This window comes from Neomonachus schauinslandi, chromosome 13 (assembly GCF_002201575.2).
Source record: "Neomonachus schauinslandi chromosome 13, ASM220157v2, whole genome shotgun sequence".
NCBI lineage: Eukaryota > Metazoa > Chordata > Mammalia > Carnivora > Phocidae > Neomonachus > Neomonachus schauinslandi.
This window is the reverse complement of record NC_058415.1, coordinates 34919897-34941429: the sequence shown is the minus strand read 5'-3', so window position 1 is coordinate 34941429 and position 21533 is coordinate 34919897.

The window sequence follows — 21533 nt, the reverse complement described above, 5'->3', positions numbered from 1 at the left end:
TTCTTTCTTTCTTTCTTTCTTTCTTTCTTTCTTTCTTTCTTTCTTTCAAGAGAAAGAGACAGAGTGGGGTGGGGACAGGGTGAGCAGAGAGAGAGGAAGAGAGAATCTTAAGCAGGCTCCATGCCTAGTGCGGAGTTTGATGCAGGGTTCCATCTTATGAACCCGAGATCATGACCTGAGTTTAAATCAGGAATTGGACACTTAACCTACTAAGCTACCCAGATGTCCCTTGGGCAAAGGTATTTTAAAACCTCTTCTGAATAAATGAAAATATAGATATCAAATTTTAAAAGAAAATAACTTGGAAAAGAAAAAGAAAAGCTTTCCCATTTGGAAACGTCTTTGTAAATTTTAGAAAAAGCCTTAGACTATGCTCGGCCTTAGTTTTCAACTCTACCACAGTCCTGCCACAGGATTCCTAAGTTTGGTGCTCGTATAGCCTCATTGGTTCTTACACAGTAATTACCATGAAGGTTGAATTAACCATGATAACTGTGGCAGAAATAGTAGCATGCAAATATTTCCACATCACCCTCTACATTTCTGTCTTCCTTAAACTCATGTTAAGGTTTTACAGCTAATTATAGTCCATGAGCTATGAGTAGAACACATGACATGTGTTATCTCTGGATCAAGTTATGAGATCCCCAAACCCTCTGTCCCTTCTGTGACCCAGGAAGTGAGGCCCTGATAGGACAGCTTCACGACTGCATGCAGCTATAATCAGCCTGGATGTCTGACTCATAGAAAAAGTGCCGAACAGTTATTCAAAGTAGTTTATAAATAAATAAAGTGGTTTATAATTTTATACCCCTAATAGCAATATGTAAGATTTCTAGTTGCTCCCTGTAAATCACTGCTTCAGAGGCACCATACCAAATTTTCTGTGTGTGTGTGTTTACTATTATTCAGTTTAATATTTCTAATTTTCTTTATGATTTCTTCTTTGACCCATAGGATGTCTAGAATTATATTGTTTTATTTCCAAATATTTGAGTCTTGCCTGATTTCTTGTCTTCATTCATTTATGATTTAGTTATATTGTGGCCAGAAAATAAACTCTATAAGATTCAGTTTTTGTAAGGTGTTGAGGTTTATTGCCCAGTATGCAGTTTATTCTGGGGAATATTTCATGTTCTCTCATGGAACACAGTATTCTATATATATATCAATTATCAAAATTACATATATACTGATTTTTTTTGAGGGACTAATTGTTTTGTAAATGCTGAAAAAGTTAAAATCTCTTTTGTTGAGGCATTGTTATTTCTCATTTTAGTCTGGCTATTTTTGTTTTCTTTCTATTTTATATGCATATTATATATATACACATATATAGTCATATGCATACATATATATGTATAATATATACATATGTATATATTATATACATACATACATATATAAAAATTTGTTATTGGGTGCATCTACATCTATAATAGTTATGTCTTCCTGATGAATTGAACTATTTAAAAGATTTTACTTTTATATTTGGTAATAATTCTACTTTTTCTGATTGTACTTGCTATTTTCATTGTACACCTTTTTGCATCCTTTTACTTTTAATCTATTAATGTTTCTACATTTAAGGTATTACCTTGCTAAGATAGAACATATTTAAGTAATACTTGTTTGTCCAATTTGACAATCATTGGCTTTTAATAGGAATGCTTTTTATTCATTTACATTTTATGTAATTATTCATATGGTTAGATTTAAACCTTTTACCTCACTATTTTTAATACTTTTTGTCCCTTCAATTATTTGTTTCTCTGTTTTTCCTGTCTTGTATTGGCTAGTTAGTTGAATATCCTTTAGTAATACATTTGGTTTAAACTTATGGTCTTGAACTGCATATTGTCCAATGCTTAAAATATAAGCTTTGTGTGATTTGTGCGATTTTTATTATTGTTCACATCAGGAAGGCAAGCTCAGTACCACTATCATGGCTGGAAGAAGAGTTTCTACTTTAACATTAGATGGTTGTATCTAACATTTTATTTCTTTTCATAAAATAGCTTCTGAAGGAAAAGTGTTTGAAAAGTATCAGGAATGGGAAAGCAACTGAGAAATGAGGGGAAAGTGAGTTTCTGACAGGTTTTTGAAGCTCTACTCAAAGAGTTTTGGGAATTTCTTTTAAACAAAACTATGCACATTAGAATTAATATTCAAGGGACAGTCCAAAAATTGTTATTAATGCACAGTTCTCTCCAAAATGTTTATTGCTGCAGTACCACTTCTGCCTGGTATGGATCCATTTTCATTGCAGTTTATTAGCAATCAGCAGTTATTATTTGGCTCTAGTGTTTACAAACTATAATTCATTACCTTCTTATCTTTTATTTATGAGATCGTGTCAAATGAAAGCAGCAAATCACGCACTGTTCTTCATTGGGAGAGTTCTGTACACTGGAGTGTATTAACACTATGTGTTAGTGTCTTGTTTAAATGTGTTCTTTTCAGGACTCTTGAATGAGAATAGTCCTATAGGCTGAGAAAGACTAAGTTGTTTTCTGAGTGCCTGCTGTGTACAGTGTCTGCCCATACACCAGACTGACTCAGTAAGAAATGATACCTAATCCAGTACCATTTAAAATAAGCTAATCTCACTCCAAAAATAACATCTGAACTTTAAATGTGTGAAGATGAATGAGTTTTTTAATACATACAAAAAAACTAAAAATCATGTGGTACAGTCAAGATTCTAATAAGAGCAATAGATTTCCATTGGATGAAATAGAATTTAATGTATTTGGAAATTTTTGTCTAACAGAATATATAAGAAGAGAAAGTGTGCTGTAGTAAAAAGTGCACAGAAGTATAAGTTAGAATTCATGATCTCCCATTGCTTCTTGCAATGAACACATATTTGAGTAGGTTATTCAATTTGCAGACCTGTTTCTTCATCTACTGAAAGGGGATACTATTATATGTCTTGATTACATCAGAGTGTTTCTGTCAACATGATGAGAAATATGTGAAGTACTTTAGTATCTGAGTGCCATGGTTATCATAGAAGAGAAATAACAGGATTTTTCTTCTAGTGTGTGCTCAATATTGATTTACTAAGTTGCCTTGAGAAAGAATTTAGCTCTGTTTCCTGAAGTCTTAAATAATGGCTATAATACCTGTTCTTTTGAGCTCACAGGAAAACAACTGACAGGGAGACAGAGAACCAGAATATAAGCATAAGAAGTTCAAAACAAAGTATTTATAAGTCTGAAGGTATTACTTTAATTGTGATTAAGTGTGGATTGATTTTTATAAAGGACACTTTCAGATTAAGCACACAGATATGTTCTAATTGTCTAATCATTCTGTATTTACCACAAAGACAATTTCTTATCATATAATTCTCACTACATTTTAGTGTGCCCATATTCATTTTTCTATTTGTGTAACATCTTATTGCTCAAATCAGTAGCATAATGTTCCTGAATGACAACTGCAATGTGATATTTAAATCTGTCCAAATAAATATTTATATAAAATCTGCAATCTCAAAATAATTTCCCTTATACTGTATTCGTCGTTTAGAGATTTTTCCCCTCAGTAAATCTGCCTGCCACAAAGGCCAAATAAGGAGAATTTCATATCCACTTCTTAAATACTGTTTACTGAAATGTCAATGAAGTGCAAATGAAAGTCTCTGGAGAAGGTTCCTTGAGCTGAGATATGATAATTTATCAAATCTAAACTAAACCCCAGGTGGAGTCCAAGTTTATAACCTGGATTTAAATTACAGCATGGATTTACTTTTTATCTTTCTGGATCTTTAGAAGTCACAGCTCTATCGGTGACACCTCTATTTATGCCACATATCATTTGTGTCAACATTCATATTTGGCTTTCAAGATTGCATAATACAGGAGGGATCTGAGCAATAAAATCACTTCTCTTCTTATAGCATGCCACTTCCATAGCCTCCTCTTAGTTTTAATTTGAAATCCTAGAACTGTACCACTGAAATCACTGAACAAAGATAAACACTACTATAAGGAAGGAGCTAGGAGACTAAATTTCTCTCAGTAAGTGAAGTGTTTCTTGGCTCCGTCATAGACTTCAGTAAGAACCCTTAAGTTTCTCTTCAAATGTGCAAAACTGAGAACTATTATCTCAGGCAAACAGATGGTGTTCTTCATTATGTAGAAATCCAGAATATTAGTACTGAAAGGGATGTATGAAATCATAACAGTTAACCTGCTAGTTTGCAGAGGCAAAAATTGAGTCCCAGATATGTAAAGGTTATGGCTGGAAGTCAAAGTTAGTATCTGATGGGGCCAAGACAGTGCCCATCCTAGTGTTCTCCCTCCATCATGCTGCCACTCTTGGGATCAACTTTACTGCTACCATGACATACTACAATGACATAGACTGAGAGCTGGCTACTTGAGTGCTTTGTGCTATGCTAAATCATTCATGCCATCTATTTTAACATCTCTAAAACAAAGAGGTATTATTACATCTATTTGGCAGATAGTGAAACTGTGTCGTAGACAAATGAACACTTGGCTTCTTGTGCTTAATTAAAAACCTAAGAGTTGGTTGGCAATTCATCGAGGTTTGGGGATTTCATTGTCCTGTGAGCTCAGGAAGCTAGCTGAGAGAGTGGAGAAGAAATGAAGTTCTTCACTCACTTCCCAATACTGATGAATAAGAAAGTCAAGCCAAAAGCAGTAGCTCTTAGCCTATACTAAAAAGTATGGCATCAAAATGAAGAGTCTAATTAGGCCTTTGATGAGTGGCAGAGTAGTTTTGTCACCATCTCTTAAACTGTGGAATTGCTTCCAAAGAATTATTGTACAAATACCTATATTCCAAAGAGTGACAGGATGTTGAATAATGCCTCATAGTATAGTAGTGAGAAATACCTTACAGTGTAGTGGAATGCACATTAGGCATGGGACTGAAGACTCAGGTTCGGATCTAGCTATGATCCTTCTGTGTTTCCATTTGCTCTCCAAAATAAGGTTAATAATAATAATAGTGCATTGACCTACTTTACAATGCAAGAAAAAATACCTCAAGTTTCATGGTGGTAAATAATATAAATACCTCATGGGAAAACACTTCTACAAATGCTAAGATGTTAATTGCAAAGTATTATTTAGGTAAGGACTCACTTTCTATTCCAATTTATAAAGTGCATGCACATTTTGTCATCAGCTGGTCAGAATCTAAACTGTGGATATCAAATAATAAGCATTATTAGAGACAGTTTGCAATATCAATTAGTTTTGAACCTGAACAAAAACTGAAGCAGAGAGCCATTTTATAAGGGAATGGACCATGTCTATACACAATTGTAGCTGGAAATGCAACCCTATACATTGTAAAGAATCAAGACTCCATCATTAACAGTGGAGGAAGTACGCTTGCTGGAATGGGCAGTTTTCAATATTCTTTTACTGATCTATGTTTATACAATGAATGGCTATTACTTAAAGAAATAATGAGAATTAAAAGATACCAATCCTATCTATGTTTCAATTATGGAAAAATATTTTTAGATTATTGGTCAAATATACCACAGTTATATACTTGCTTAATCTTGAATAAAAATGTAAATTCATTTGAAGATTCCTTCTGTTACATACTTTGTATTATATCAAGACCAGAGCCTATTCAGATCCTATTTAGCCCTACATAGCATTACTGTGAATTTTAACAAGATATTCCTCATTTATAAAATAAATATATTTATGAACAAATGTTTATAAATACACATAGACAACATATACATATATATTAAATATAATACATATATATAATACATATTTTGGTTCATTTAATATTTTCCCAAGATACACTAATACTATAATAAAGAAATAGCAAGTATGTTGTATATTTTATGCAACTTATTACAGTTTCTATGACCTTTCTAAGAATAAAAAAAAGAAACTAAAGGTCACCTTTACATAGAACTTTAAATGGAAAAATCCTAAATAAAGTTCATGTAAACTGTAATAAAGATATTTTTTAAATACTTTAGGAAGTCATAGTTTATTTGGATAACAAAGATAGTTTGATATATTAAAAGATGTTAGTATACCATTAATCAAATATTTAATATCAACATTACACATAAGAAAAATATCCAATCATTTCAGTAAATGTTGAAACATTCAGTAGGTGGTTACATTCAGCTGATAGGATTTTTTTTAAAAAGTATAAAATTTAGAAATTAAAAAAAAAGGAAAAAACACTTCTTAGGCATACCTGAAATAGAAACTATTTAGCTTATCACACTTATATGAAAGAATAGGTCAATATATCTCAGATAAGTAACTATAGTAGACCCTATTGATGCCCTGCTAGTATCAGCTTGACCTTACCACCTCAGTGTGTATCTGCCCCTGCAGCAGCCTTGAGGGCAGTGATTGATAGACTTAGTGTGTAAATACATGAGCTCCTTCATTCTATGATGAGATAGTTCTGAAGCATGTATTCCACACTGGCTGCTAGGTCTTCTCCCTTAAGATTAAACTCCATTTGCCCACCTGTTAACTTTATTGATGATACATCTTCTATTGGATGCTTTCACTACCTGTCTCACTTCCCTACATAGTAACTATGTTTTTTTTTTTTTAAAGATTTTATTTATTTATTTGAGAGTGAGAATGAGAGAGCATGAGAGGGGGAGGGTCAGAGGGAGAAGCAGACTCCCTGCCCAGCAGGGACCCCGATGCGGGACTCGATCCCGGGACTCCAGGATCATGACCTGAGCCGAAGGCAGTCGCTTAACCAACTGAGCCACCCAGGCGCCCCAGTAACTATGGTTCTTTCACCTCCCAAATAAACTATTTGGTCTCATCCTTGTCTCAAGGTCAGCATCTTTAGGTACTCAAGCGAAGACCATCAATAAGCATATTTAACAGTGAAACCCTACAGAAATTCACAATTAAAATCTGGTATGAATTAAGGATGCCTCCTAATATTTTTATGTAACATGATTTTTTCTATTTCTGCCCAGGGCAATGATTCTTAACAGTAATTAAGGGTGCCCTATGTAATAAGGATGTAAATTTATCATTAGTTCCACATAAATTGATTACTTTTACTACCCAATCCAAGAGAATATACTGTGAAGCCTAGAATAAGTAAGAGAATTGAGCAAAATTGATGTTTCATAATCGTTATCATTATTGAACACTTTCCTGTATATTAGGCACTATTTAAGCCTTTTCTGTATATTGATTAATTTAAATCTCATAACAATCCTGTATTACGTACCTTTTTACAGGAAGTTAAATAATTTGCTTAAAGCTGTACAGTTTGTAAGTAAAAGAGCTTAGATTTAATAGATAAAGAAGATGTGGTATATATATATATATATATATATATATATAATGGAATATTATGCAGCCATCAAAAGGAATGAGATCTTGCCATTTGCAATGACGTGGATAGAACTAGAAGGGTATTATGCTAAGTGAAATAAGTCAATCAGAGAAAGACATGTATCATATGATCTCACTAATATGAGGAATTCTTAATCTCAGGAAACAAACTGAGGGTTACTGGAGTGGTGGGGAGTGGGAGCGATGGGGTGGCTGGGTGATAGACATTGGGAAGGGTATGTGCTATGGTGAGCACTGTGAACTGTGTAAGACTGTTGAATCACAGACCTATACCTCTGAAACAAATAATACATTATATGTTAAAAAAAAAAAAAAAGAAGCTAGGGAGGGAAAAATGAAGGGGGGAGGAAACCTGAGGAGGAGACAAACCATGAGAGACTATGGACTCTGAGAAACAAACTGAGGGTTCTAGAGGGGACGGGGGTGGGGAGATGGGTTAGCCTAGTGATGGGTATTAAAGAGGGCACGTATTGAATGAAGCACTGGGTGTTATATGCAAACAGTGAATCATGGAACACTACATCAAAAACTAATGATATAATGTATGGTGATTAACATAACAATAAAATTAAATTTTAAAAAAAAGAAGAGCTTAGATTTAAGTCTGGGAAATTTAGCTCTACGCCTGTGTTCTTAAACATAAAGCTCTATCATATCTATACAAACAAGCAAAGTATTTCACTGGCAAATGTAAAGAAAAATCCCCTTCACAACAACAGCAAAGCCTATAACATACTTTTTAAAAAGTATTAAGAGATGCACGGGGCCTATCTAAAGAAAATTCTTGCATACTTACTGTGACATAAAAGTCATTGACTAATGAAAAGACAAAATCTTGAATGAGAAAACTAAATGCTGTATCCTGAAGATGTCAATTGCTCTAGTTTATAGATATAGTGAACTCCCAGTCAAAATCTTATGGGTTTGGTTAAATGACTTGGGAAATTTATCCTGAAGCAAATCTGAAAATGCAAATGAAAAAGTAAAATATTTTTGAATTAGAAAAATGAACGAGGTCTTATTTCTGTATTTTTGATTAAACTAATAACACTTAAAATAATATGGTACTGGTACCAGAAAAGACAAATGTCTTTTGACATTTTGAGTACCTGCCATCTGGAAGACACTGTGTTAAGTATAGGAGATATATCTAGAAATGGAAAAAAAAAAAAGAAAAAGAAAAGAAAAGAAAAAAGGAAATGTTGGGTGGGGGAGGGGAGGAAGTAGGGAATTTTGTGGATTAATGGCAGAAAGTTGAATGAATTCTTATTTTAATTTTTTTTAAAGATTTTATTTATTTATTTGGCAGAGAGAGACACAGCGAGAGAGGGAACACAAGCAGGGGGAGTGGGAGAGGGAGAAGCAGGCTCCCCGCAGAGCAGGGAGCCTGATGCGGGACTCGATCCCAGGACCCCGGGATCACGACCCGAGCCAAAGGCAGTCGCCTAACCAACTGAGCCACCCAGGCACCCTCTTAGTTTAATTTTATTGTGAAATAAGAGATCACATTATCTGCCAAATAACCAAGGAAATTGGAAGTTGGGGAAAATAGAGTGAATGTTATTTAACTAGCTGCCCTTTTGTATATTACTTTTTGTTCTAGAACATATCTTCGGAATTTAGCAAATTTGCTATCCTAAAATATAAAATCTATTTCTTTTTTTTTTTTTTTTCCGAGTGAGAGAGGAGAGAGTGTGCACATGCACACGACAGAGAGGTGGAGGGGGGCACCGGGAGAGAGAGAGAATCCTAAGCAGACTCCATATTCAGTGGGGAGCCCTATATGGGCCTTGATCTCACAACCCTGAGATCATTACTTGAGCTGACATCAAGAGTCAGATGCTCAACTGACTGAGCCACCCAGCTGGCCCCTAAAATCTATTTCTATTTAGGGCTTATAATGCCATATTTTATTACTTTGTAAATCATGTTGAGAGATTAAGTCTAGCATAATGAATTATGCTTCAGTTTTTTTACCCCCCATAATATTTGTTTTCAGGACATGTAGAAGTGTCCTGATAATGTATTATAGATTATTTCAAAAGTGGGGAGATAAGTCCTGAAACAACAGTTGTTTGACACATTTTAACATCCATTGATCTTTCAAAAACTGCAACAAATGGCTTATCTCGAATGCACTTTGGGGAACAATGTGATATTTACAGTTAAAAGCATTATGTATCCATATGTATAATTCATAAACTGAAAATTATTTAAAGCCCAGAACCCCACTGATTGATAGTTTTTGCTTTCAGTTGCCATTACTTTGATGCTTCTAATGACTCTTCTTCTCTGCACAACCCTGTTGCTATCTTCTATTACATGAAGCTCCTCTACAATTAACACCAGATCTATTGGAACCTGATAGGAAAGAACAAGATGGCGTGGTGGTCAAACTGTAGACTCTGAAACCAGAGGGTTTGCATTCTGATGTTAGTTCTGCAATGCACTAGCTATGTAATCCTGGAAAGTTTTATATCTTTCTTATGCCTCCTTTCTCATCTAAAAATTGGACTAGTAACCATGTATTTCTCATAGAATTGTTGTGAGGATTATAGGAAGATGTGTATGCAAGTGCTGAATGACTGTTAACCAAGCAGGAAGTTATTTCTTCTGTTTTTTTTTATGATTTTTTTATTAATTGAGGTATAATTTGGGTTCAGCAAAATACATGAATCTTAAGTGTACACCTTGACAGATTTTACATATGTACACATGCATGTAACCAACGCCCACATGAAGATCTACTTACATTTCCATATGTAAAGTGCGTTGCTTCATCTTCCTTCGCCCCTCCCCTGCTTTCCTGAGATACTCCGCTGATCCTATCACCATGATTTAATTTTTTCTGTTTTTAAATTTGATACAACTGGAATCAAAGAGCACGTACACTTTTGTGACTGTCTTCTTTAATTCGACATGAAATTTTGGGGATTCATCAGGTTAATTTATGCACTAGTAAGTTTGCTTTCTTCTTTTTGTTGCATAGTATTCTATTATATGGTTATACCAACATTTTAAAAATTCAATTGTCTACCAATTGACCTGTGGGTTGCTTAAATTAGACTTTTCTTAACCCATTATTTCCAATGCTTAAGTACTTTTCTTCACTCTAATATAAAATGTAGCTGGTCATTATTTTTAAAAATGTGTAGAAAAATCACTTAGCCAGGGAAAATAATAAGGACCATAATTTTTGTTTGTTCTTTTAACATAGAAGACCTATAACTAGGGTTTTTAGAAAATATAACATCCTAAAGTAATACAACAGAAACATAAGAAAATATGAAAGAATTTGCAAGTTGTTCAGTTGTTTTTGAACCTGAGAGAAGTGGGTGGTCCATATGCATAGCAAACAGCATGCAAATCTTTACAGACAGTATTATAGTATGATTCAAAGAATAAACATCACTCTCTTCTTTATCTGTAATTCCACAAACCCAGGAAATGAATCACTGATTCTTGGGCTCAGAACTTGGAACGTCTTCTATATTCTTGGGTGTCATCATTGCAAGTACCAGCTATTGAGGATCCTGTAACACCTGTAACCTAGAAAAAGACCAAAATGTCGTGTTTTTCTCCCTATCTTCAACCAAAACCACAGCAAGATGCTTTTTTCTGCCTATTTTTTCTTTAGACTGCAGTGATTTTAGCTGTAGCCACTAAACTAATGCAGAAAACTTCAATATTTTTGATTACCTTGCTCATGCTACTCTCCACCCCTAGGTTACAAAGATGATTGGCATCTAATTTTCTAAGTCTGTTGACTCCCTTAGTTGTATTTTTTTAAAAGGTGAAGCCACTTGTCAATCTACAAGCATCCTAAATGACTCTAAATTGTGTTCTGTAATGTCATAAGGGCAACATGTTTGCTGTATGAAATTACTAGTGACAGTTGATGGGGAAAGCAATGTGGTGAGATAATTAAAAATGCACCTGTGATCATATTATCAATAAAAATTAAAGTGGTCTGTCTCTGCTGAGTCTCTCTGCTGTCATGTTTTATACGTGAATTCTAAGACAAAGAAGCATTTGTTGTGCTACAATGCTTTTAGACGATAATTCTTACTTGATATTGATATATTAGGAAGCATTTAGTCATACTGAGTGAATGCAGATTTTTTCCTTATCAGAGGAATACAGGCTGTAAAATCATTTTTTTTTTAGTGGAGAAAAAAATCAACTTGTAAATATAGTTTACCAATTATTCTACTGACTTAAGAAAAGATTAAAAAGAGAATGGGGTCCAAATTTCAGAGACATTTGACAGTTAAACTTCCTTGCAGAGTAGAAGAGTAACAATTCTTTCAGAATAACTGTGGCATTGTTAATTAAATCCCTCCAAGAAAATATAGAGGAAAGCCACATGCTATCCTAACGAGCAGCCCTTATTTTATCTTCACAGTCTTAATGATTTTACATAGATATTTGCATTTTCTATTTATGAACAAACATGCTAAGAATTATAGATGGGCAACATATGCCCTGATTGGAGCTATTGCCATTTAATAATTGTAGCTAATGCCCTCAGAAGAAAAGAATGGACAGTAAATTGTCCTATTTGTATTTCTGTACCAGCCTAAAGCTTTTTTACTTGTGGTGCTTCTTAAGCTTTTCCCTTCCCTATACCAACGTTCCCTCTACTCAAGCATTTGGACAATGAAGGAGAAGAACATGCTGCAAATTCTCCAGAAGAGAACTGTCCCTGAGGAGCCATGAGCACGTGCTGGGTGGGGGCTACTGTGGCACCAAGAGAAGGCATGTGGAAGGAACCAAGTTTGGCAAGAGTGAGAGCCTCTTGGGAGAATTGAGGTGCTATCAAATAGCAATAGATATGGAATTTTAATAACGTTTCCTGTGTGTCATGTACCTGGAAACATTATATAGCTTCAGAAAAACTGAGTGAAGCTTAAAATGACTATTTAAACTAAGTAACTTTATTTTTTTTTTACAGATTTTATTTATTTATTTGTCAGAGAGAGAGAGAGAGAGAGGGTGTGTGCACGCATACACACAAATGGGGGAGCGGCAGGAAGAGGGAGAGGAAGAAGCAGGCTCCCTGCTGAGCAAGGAGCCCAATGCAGGACTTGATCCCAGAACCCTGGGATCATGACCTGAGCCGAAGGCAGATGCCTAACTGACTGAGCCACCCAGGCATTCCATAAACTGAGTAACTTCAAATATGAAACCTCTTTGAACCTGGGCTTCTGAGGTCATGGTTTTCTAAACATTATTTTGATCAAACACAGCTCTTTTTTGTTTGTTTTTTATTCTTTAAATATTAAATTGTATGAAAATGTTGACTGAGACATTTCTGTTATGATGAAAATGAGGCATTGAATTATACTTCTGATGATTGAAGCAAACTTTATTGATGAATATTAGTTGTATCTATTAGGATCATGGGGTTGCAGAAAACCCAATGAAAATTGGATCAAACAATGAAAAGTATGTTTGTATATAACTGCATGGACAGGGGGTATCGTGTTTCAGGTATGGTTGCATCAGAGCTCAAAGTTTGTGTTCTGTGATTCCTGTGGCCCACCCTCTTCTGTTGACTAGGTGTAAGGTGGGGCAAGAATAGAACTGAATACCAGGCCCCATTATGACTTGTGTGGGCCCTAGTCCTTTTACCTTTGTGGAGCTTTTTCTCCATATACATTAAAAATTATATTTACAACTGAATTGGAATAAAAATGAATGTCAAGCTGGTTTATTATTATATATTTATTATTATGTTCAATATTTCTTCTGATTTTAGAAGACATGAAATTAGAACATTTTCTGTGTGCTCCTAAAGGTATTGTGGACCCTAAGCACTATGCTACTAATATGGGCCTACCTATTGCTCCTAACACATAAATTAGCCTGGCTGAACACAACAGAGAGTTTTTGTTGTTTTCTCACATGATCTTCAAAATATCAAAGTGTTTCTATCCATTCCATGATGAGAAAACTATGGATCAGCTACACTAATTAAATTGCTTGAAAGCACAGTAATGATAATTATGAGAGTAAGAGTTAAATCTACCTGTGTTGGACTATGATACCTCCTAGTTTCCACTTGCCAAGTTCAAATTTTTTTCTTGTTACTAAATATTTAAAATATTTTTATTATCTTTCTTACTGTCTACTGCCCATTTTTCCCACTGTCCTGTCTACATTTCATGCTTCACTATTTAAACGAATCCTGCCATCATCATCTTCATTATCATGGAAGTGTGTACTGAGTACACATCCAATTTATATCAACTTATTTACTCTTTAAAATAAAATCTGTCAGGTAGACATTATTATACATCTCTGAGAGATAAGACACTAAGGCCCAGAGAAATATAAAAACTTGCCCAAGTTGACTCAGGTAGCAAGTAGTAGACTCAAAGAATGACACATGAAGGAAGCCTGCAGATATCATGAATAATCTTCTATTCTAACACTTAACAGTCTTTTCTCAAGTGTTATATCACATACAGTCTTTGTACCACATGTTTTAGAATTTTGGCATATGCTTTTTGTTTTTCTCTAATTACTGATGGATGTTAATCTTGTCTCCTCAATGAAACTACTAACATCTTGAAGACAGGTTGGTCTTCTATGCCACAGCACTATATATACCACAAACACATGGCATATATTTCCATGTATTATATAGAATGTCTTTCTTGAATAAAATATGTCACTACAGCTGGAGCGATGGCAGGAAATTATGAAAAGTAAAAGGAAGCACTGCAAATATCATGGCCTGGCATATTTCTAATATGCAATGAATCTATTATTATGTTCTGAAATCTGAAAGAAAATCCTTTTAAATTTGAAAAGGAACTTATATTTCAAATATACTTTCAGTTTTAATGGAGTGTATGTTTTCTTTTGAGAGAAAAATTCTACCTTCTCTCCCTCATGAGCAACATCTCAAGCAGAAAAACTTAAAAGAGAAAATACATTTATTGTATTATCAGCATAAGATTTAAGAAAGGTGTGAATACCACCAATCACCATCTCCTTCACTATCAACAGAATGATTCACATTTTATTCATGCACCCTTGGACTGATGGATTTAATCCCCAAAGCATATGAATGTCCTACTTTCTCAGTGTGCCCAAGAATAAATTCTGTGGGCAATATCTTCATGGCATTTTTGATAGCAAAATCCTGTGGTAGGACAATTGATCCCAGGTTCTCTTGCCATCAAACTTATCATTATTTTTGCTCATGAAAGGAGAAATAATTATGTTTGTAGCAGTCCATGATATGACAGTATTTTTGAGGAGCCTGTCAGATTTACTATCATTGCTTATATAGATCTATATCAAATATCTATTCAATATTATCAATTTGTTGAATCTTTCCATAGTCTTTATAAGAAGATTTACATTATATTTACTTATCTTTAAAACTACAGTGCTTTCCAAATAATTCGTTATCGTTCTAAGTAGGACAAATGAGGGAATTCAGGAGTTTTATTTTCAACTTTGCCACTGATTCAATTACTATAGGCTTTCAATCCATAAAACAAGGGCGATTGCCATCTTTTGTTACCAATCAAATAATTTCTGTTCTTTGGAAGACCTATGTATAATAGTGTTGATTCATGTTTGAATTCTATATAGACAAAGTGAATTAACTAAATTCATTGGAGCATTTTTACCACTTATAAAGTTGGCATAGCAATACTGCTTACCTCTTGATGGTGACAGAGAATTAAATAATATAATGTTTGTAGAGTCAAGTGCTCAATAACTGGTAATTATTATTTGGAAATGATTCTGAGTTATTTTTTATAAAATCCACTAAAAAACACGAGTATTTTTTAAATCAGTTATTACATTTTATTAAAGGATTGAAATGTTTTGATTAGCTCTTCTGAAAACAGAGTTGAAATGTGCTAGAAATGTTCCATGATACAAACGTGAAAGGGATGTGTGTTTGTGTGTGTGCGTGTGTGTGTGTGTGTGACAGTTATTTGTTTATCCCCTCCTATAAAGACTATTTAAGATGTTATAAAATGAATAGTCCTCCCAAGAGGAGAAATGTTTTAAAGACATCGAGCACAGTACACAGAAAGAAGTATAAGGAAAAATATAGACCTAGGAACCATTGTGTGAATATTTTCCCTGACTCCAAAAAAGCACATCAAACTAGCCTGAGTCTTTATATCTCATGATGTAATTATCTTTCAATTTTTAGGTTGTATTTACTATGATAGGCCAGGAGTTAAAACATAATCATTCTCACAGTATGGAAAAGTGGGTCAAAAATGAACTGCTTAAGCAAATACCAGTTAGAATTTACCTGCACTTTTGGTTTACTTACAGTAGAGGCAAAATCCTGAGGATTACACTCAAGCATCATCTTTATTTAACAACAACAACAACAAAACACATGTGAACTATTTTGGTTTTTTAAAATCTTTTGAATATTTCAGAGCATAGCATTTTCAAAAAGATATTATTCAGTGCTCTATAAACAACATGTGTTGTCATTAAACCTTAAGAAATGGTTAACTATTTGGGGTGGAGACAATGAAGATGGGGTAGGAAATTAACTGTCAGACTTGAATTTAAGGCAAGATCCATTGTTCACTAGCTGCATGACCTTGGACAATGTACATAGCCAGTCTGTCTCAGTTTCTCATTTTCAAAATGGAAGTTTGTTTTAAGAATTAGAGATAATGAATGCAAAGTACTTAGCACTATGCCTGACATATAACATGGGCTTAATAAATGATAAATGACCTTGTTTTGGTTTTTACTGTTGTTGTTGTTAAGCTATTAACTTCTCAGAATGTCAGAATCCAAGATCTTAAAGGCATTTCCAGAACTAAAAAATGCTGTACTTTTATTTCCTTCCTTATTGCCTGGAGTCATTTAACCTTGATTAATCATTGGTGCCCTCTTTGCTACACATGCAGTTAATCTATAGAGTAAATCTCATCAATATTAGAGAGGCCTGGACACAAAGGTCTTGATTGTCCAAGTTAAGTAGTTTACTCATTGCTAAAGCCACCACAGGTCTAAAGAATATTTATACATAACCCAAGAATGAAATCTAAAAATTTCTGAGACAATTTAAACAGACAGAAACCTAAATTTTTTAGGATGGTAAATGTTTCACATGATACAAATGTGGTACAAAGGTAAATGTTATGTTTCCATTACTGTGTCATTAATTTTTTGGACTAGCAATTATCAAACTTTTAGAAATTATACAAATCAACCCTCACCATAAATTTTTTTAGAACTATTCTAGAAGAGGTTATAAAATCCAACTTGAAAATCACCGAAGATTGAGCAACATCAGTCCACTTCTTTTAATGTTTATTTCTGGTGCAATTTTTGGAAACACATTTGTAATGAAAATGTGCAGTTCTAATAGCATCCCTTCACAGTCTTCATTAGCTTCATCATATTGGTCACATAATACGTGACCAAAATAATTTTGTTGTTGTTGTTATTATTATTATTATTGTACCAAGAAATAAAGATATATTTTAGCCTCTGATAGATCATTACACAATGTCAGTGCTTTCACTTACTAATCATTGTCCCAGTTGTTTTGGGCCTCAGTCCACTCAACTTTGAAATGAAGATAAAAACACCCTCCTTACATCATTGATAAAATAGTAAAGGGAACGGTGCATGAAAATGAACATTTGGAGATTTAAAAAACTTAACCCCCTGTTGCCTTCTCTCTGAGTGGGATAACCATACCTACTCTTTTGCCTGAGATAGGCTCTGTTTACTCTTACTGTCCAAGCATAAATATAACTATTCCTTTTAACTCAGAAAGTGCCAGTGTGTAAGATAAATTATATATTGATTCTGCCTGTGAGGGTCAAGGGAATCCTCAGACAACTGCTTTAAATCTCAACATAGGTTATATCCTCATAGACCCGTCCCTACTCCATGGTTAGAGGAAAGTGCATATCCAACCAAAGGTAGTGGTGGTGTCTAATTACATTTGACTAACACTTTACTGAGGAATAATTTGGTTTAGTATATAAAATAAAAACTAGAGTCCTGTGTTCAAATACTATGTCTTCCAATAATATGTATTCTTGAAACATTTACCAAATCACCCACATAAAAACTGCAGGTAAACAATATCTTTCTTGAATTACCATTGCATTGCTTAGAAATAATAAGTAATGATAAAAAATCAGTCGTTATAATTATTTATTACATGCTTCTTATATAAAATGCCAAATTCTCATCAGTAGACTGATTAATATGAACAAAACAGTTATATAAGGAAAAATCCAACAAACATTCATACACGTGTTATATTCTAGAAGCTACATAGTGAAGTTGAGGAAAACAAAGATAAATGTGTTCTGCTCCTTACTATCAATGAGCTTCCTATCAAGCTGACAGAACCAATGTGTAAACTACAAGGAAGTCTATTTAACTATCCCCTGCCCTCAGTTATTCTCTTGACACATGACTTTATTAATTTTCTCCACAAAACTGATTATAGTCCTTCATTGTCCTGTTTGTTTATTTACTTCATTGTATATTGTCACTCTTTCCCTCCGCTACCTCTAAGAACAGGCCCCTGGCTCAACTTGTTCAGACCATGTAATTCACAATTTGAAAAGACAAAATGAACAGAGTGAATAAAAATATTTTCTTGATGGTCTTCCATTTTCTCAAGATTCAGTTGAATAATATATAAGGAGTGAATTTATGCATTATGAGGAATGAGGAAATGGATACATTAGGAGTTAACAGATCATTGGAAATACTTTTCTGAGTGCTAGCAAATTTGGGGTAATCCTCTGCCCATTGTTTCATTGAAAGATGAAAGATTTAGATATTTCTGAGTTATTTTAATTATAGTTCTAACATGCATAAATTTCTCTTTTAATTGTATTGGTAGGGGGGGTGCCTGGGTAGCTCCGTTGGGTAAGCATCTGCCTTCAGTTCAGGTCATGGTCCAGGGGTCCTAGGATCCAGCCCCACACTGGGCTCCCTGCTCAATGGGGAGACTGCTTCTCCCTCCCCATTCTGCTGCTCCCCTTGTTTATGTTCTCTCTCTCTCTCTCTCTCTCTCAAATAAATAAATAAAATCTTATAAAAAATACTGTATTGGTAGTTATAATATACCAACAATGAGACTCTGCTTCCCTCTAATATACTGGAATTTCACAAATGTTTCACTTCAAGAAATTGCTCTGCTTTAAAAAGTATGAAAATACCACTGTGGAGAGAGGCACTATATGTACAGCATAGGACAAAAAGTCTGTTTCTAGAGCAATATGTCTTCCTTCATCTTCATCAGAGGAACCTGGAATGTGTGTTGAAATTTCAGATTCCCAAGTCTTACCCAAGATGTAGTGACCCCAAATTTCCATGGAACCTTAGAATAATAATTTCAAACAATGAAATATTCTAATGATATTATTATAATGAATATTCTAATGAAAACCAACATTTGGGCATTATTTGTCCAGAACCTAACAAGTCAAGGACATCTACAGAGAAATGGAGGTAACATACCCACCATTTTGTGACACTGAGCATAAATCTAACACAGAGGTGGGCAAGACTGGGAGAGGGAGAGATAAAGATTGAGTCCTGATAACATTGGTTGATCACTTAATCCAGTCATGTATGAAACTACACTATTCTGAGAGTTGTAAGTCAACAAAAATCTACCTTTGCTTGTTCTAATTGCCAATTACAAATGTCTCTGCTAATGCAGACTTTTTGGTCAATGTTTTTCACAGAAGCTGCTCTTCCTATAGAGAGATTTGCAAAAAGAACAAGTCTATACAGGTTATTTATGGTCATTCCCTCTATTGATCAGTGACCTTCTGATATTTGTTTTGGATGATCACTGTCCATTCTACATTGTTGTTTAAATATTTTCAGTGTCTATCCTAGTAAATGCAAGTTTTATATTATTATAGCTATTGCTATCTCCTCTGGCTATTGAGAAAGTAAAATAATAAATATATTTTATTATGCAATGGTAATATTTGGGAAGTGTGTTAAGGAAATCATTGTCTGACTTGAGTTGATGGAATCACCTCTGCAATCTTTTAGAGTCTTGAAAACAAACAAAAACCTTCATGTTTAATCTCTATTGGCTGGTCTAAGTGTTTTTTTAAAAATGAGAGGATGGACAAAATGAGCTGAAAAAGCCCCTTTCAGCTTAAAATTTCCAGATTCTAAGCTGATTAGGAGGCTTTGAACTTAAAAAACAAAACTCTAATAGAATAAGATGGAGTTGTTTTTCTGGAGTGTGTAAAATGATGTTTAGCACCTGCTTTACAGTGATAATTGGTCACAGCAAGCATTGTTCAACTTTATGAATCGTTATTGTAATTAACATGGAATGTACCAAATATATTTTTTTCCTAAACGGTCATGGAACCTTGTGGAAGGATACTCACTAAGTGATGAATATTGGTTATCTCAAAAGTGTGAGATTGAAAGTGGCTAGAGGTTAAAGTATGGATAGAATATCACCATTTTTATATACATATATATTATTTAACTTGCAAAGAGACACGTACTTATCTAATTAAAATAATAAAGTAAGATAGAAAATGTAAATTCAAATCTAGGTAGGATCCTATCTGTCAGTATATCAGGTAGGTACATAAAATATTTGATACATAAATATGTCAGTGGTCTACATTTTATGAATGGAATTTTCTGGTAATTGTAGTATGCTTATCATTTATAAGAAACATAATTTTAGATCTAAAACTGTGATCAAAAATATCATTAAAATATAAATCTTAAGACATACTTGTCCCTTCAAAACATAAAATATGACAATTTAAATGCTTAACACTAAAAATGTGACTGCCATAATGCTGTCTGAATCTCATTTTTTGCATGAAATATAATTTGTGTCTAAAGTGTTCTCCAATTAGACTAAAAGTTTGCTGAAGAAAAAATAAAGTGGTTCAAATGCATTGACTTTTTCAAAATAGGTACATGGAAATAATACATTTCCTGCAGTGAAATTTGAAAATCAGAATCTAATGAGATTAGAAAACTTGGTCAGAAATATAAGGACATAATAAGGGCAATTGTAAAATACAGCAATTTTGACATTTCTTTTTTGTTGTGGCTCTTCTATTTAAGGAATATGTTATTTAATATTCATTTAAGGGAGTTTTCATGTTTTTCTTTGAAATGAGAAGAGTATTGGTTTAGGTAAATGTCAACAATTTGATTTATTATGAAAAATTGAAGTTTTATGATTCTGGTTGTCATCATTGAAATATGATTGGTTTGTGGAGTGCTCCATGAGAAGTTCTCCTTTTGCCATTGTCCCTATTAACCTATGAATAGCTCAGGTAAAGGAGAGACCAAATTGTCCCATTTTGCCTTTATAATATAAATATCATAGGAATGCCCATATATACATGTGTGTTGGCCAAAAAATATATATGTATAGTCAATTTGTGAATTAAAACATGTCCATGGGAATACCATGTTACTTTTCAACTATGAAAGCAAGGAAGGATAAAAAATACAGACACTGAAGCACAAAGGACTTAATCCTTTAAATGTTATATACTTACCAATCCTCCTGTTAGACTCTGAGACACATATATTACAACTTGATATTTCGCATTGTAATAGATGACTGCACCCATCTGAATTCTGGTCACACAGAAAAGATCCAGATGCTGTAGTCTAAACTCCCATCCTACCAATCATTTATGACAGAAGATAACCTTTTCACGTTAAATCTATACGGTTTGATCTTGCCTAATTGTAAACTTCCCCTCATGAACTATTTAGGTATTTGAGACAGCATGGCACCTTCACATTGATTCTAGTCCCTCGACACTAATGATGAATGAGACTTTTGTTGCATATATTTCCAATTCCTATCTCCTGAATACCAACACAATCTATATGGCAATTTATTAGGGCAGTGGAGAATGTAGCCATATCACATTCTTCTTTTATTTGAATTGAAAATTCGGGTTAATATAGTTTCACTCTAATCAACATGGAGCCAAATCTTTGGAATAGAGGACAGCTTTCTTCAGTCAAAGTAAGTATCTTCTTTTCCACTACATGAAAAATGTTTGAATAAAAACTTCCCTTTCAACACTGTCATTTGACAGAAACAAATTCTATTTTGGCATCTGTAATTAATAAATATTTTAAATTATATTTAATGCTTTTAAGGAACTCAAG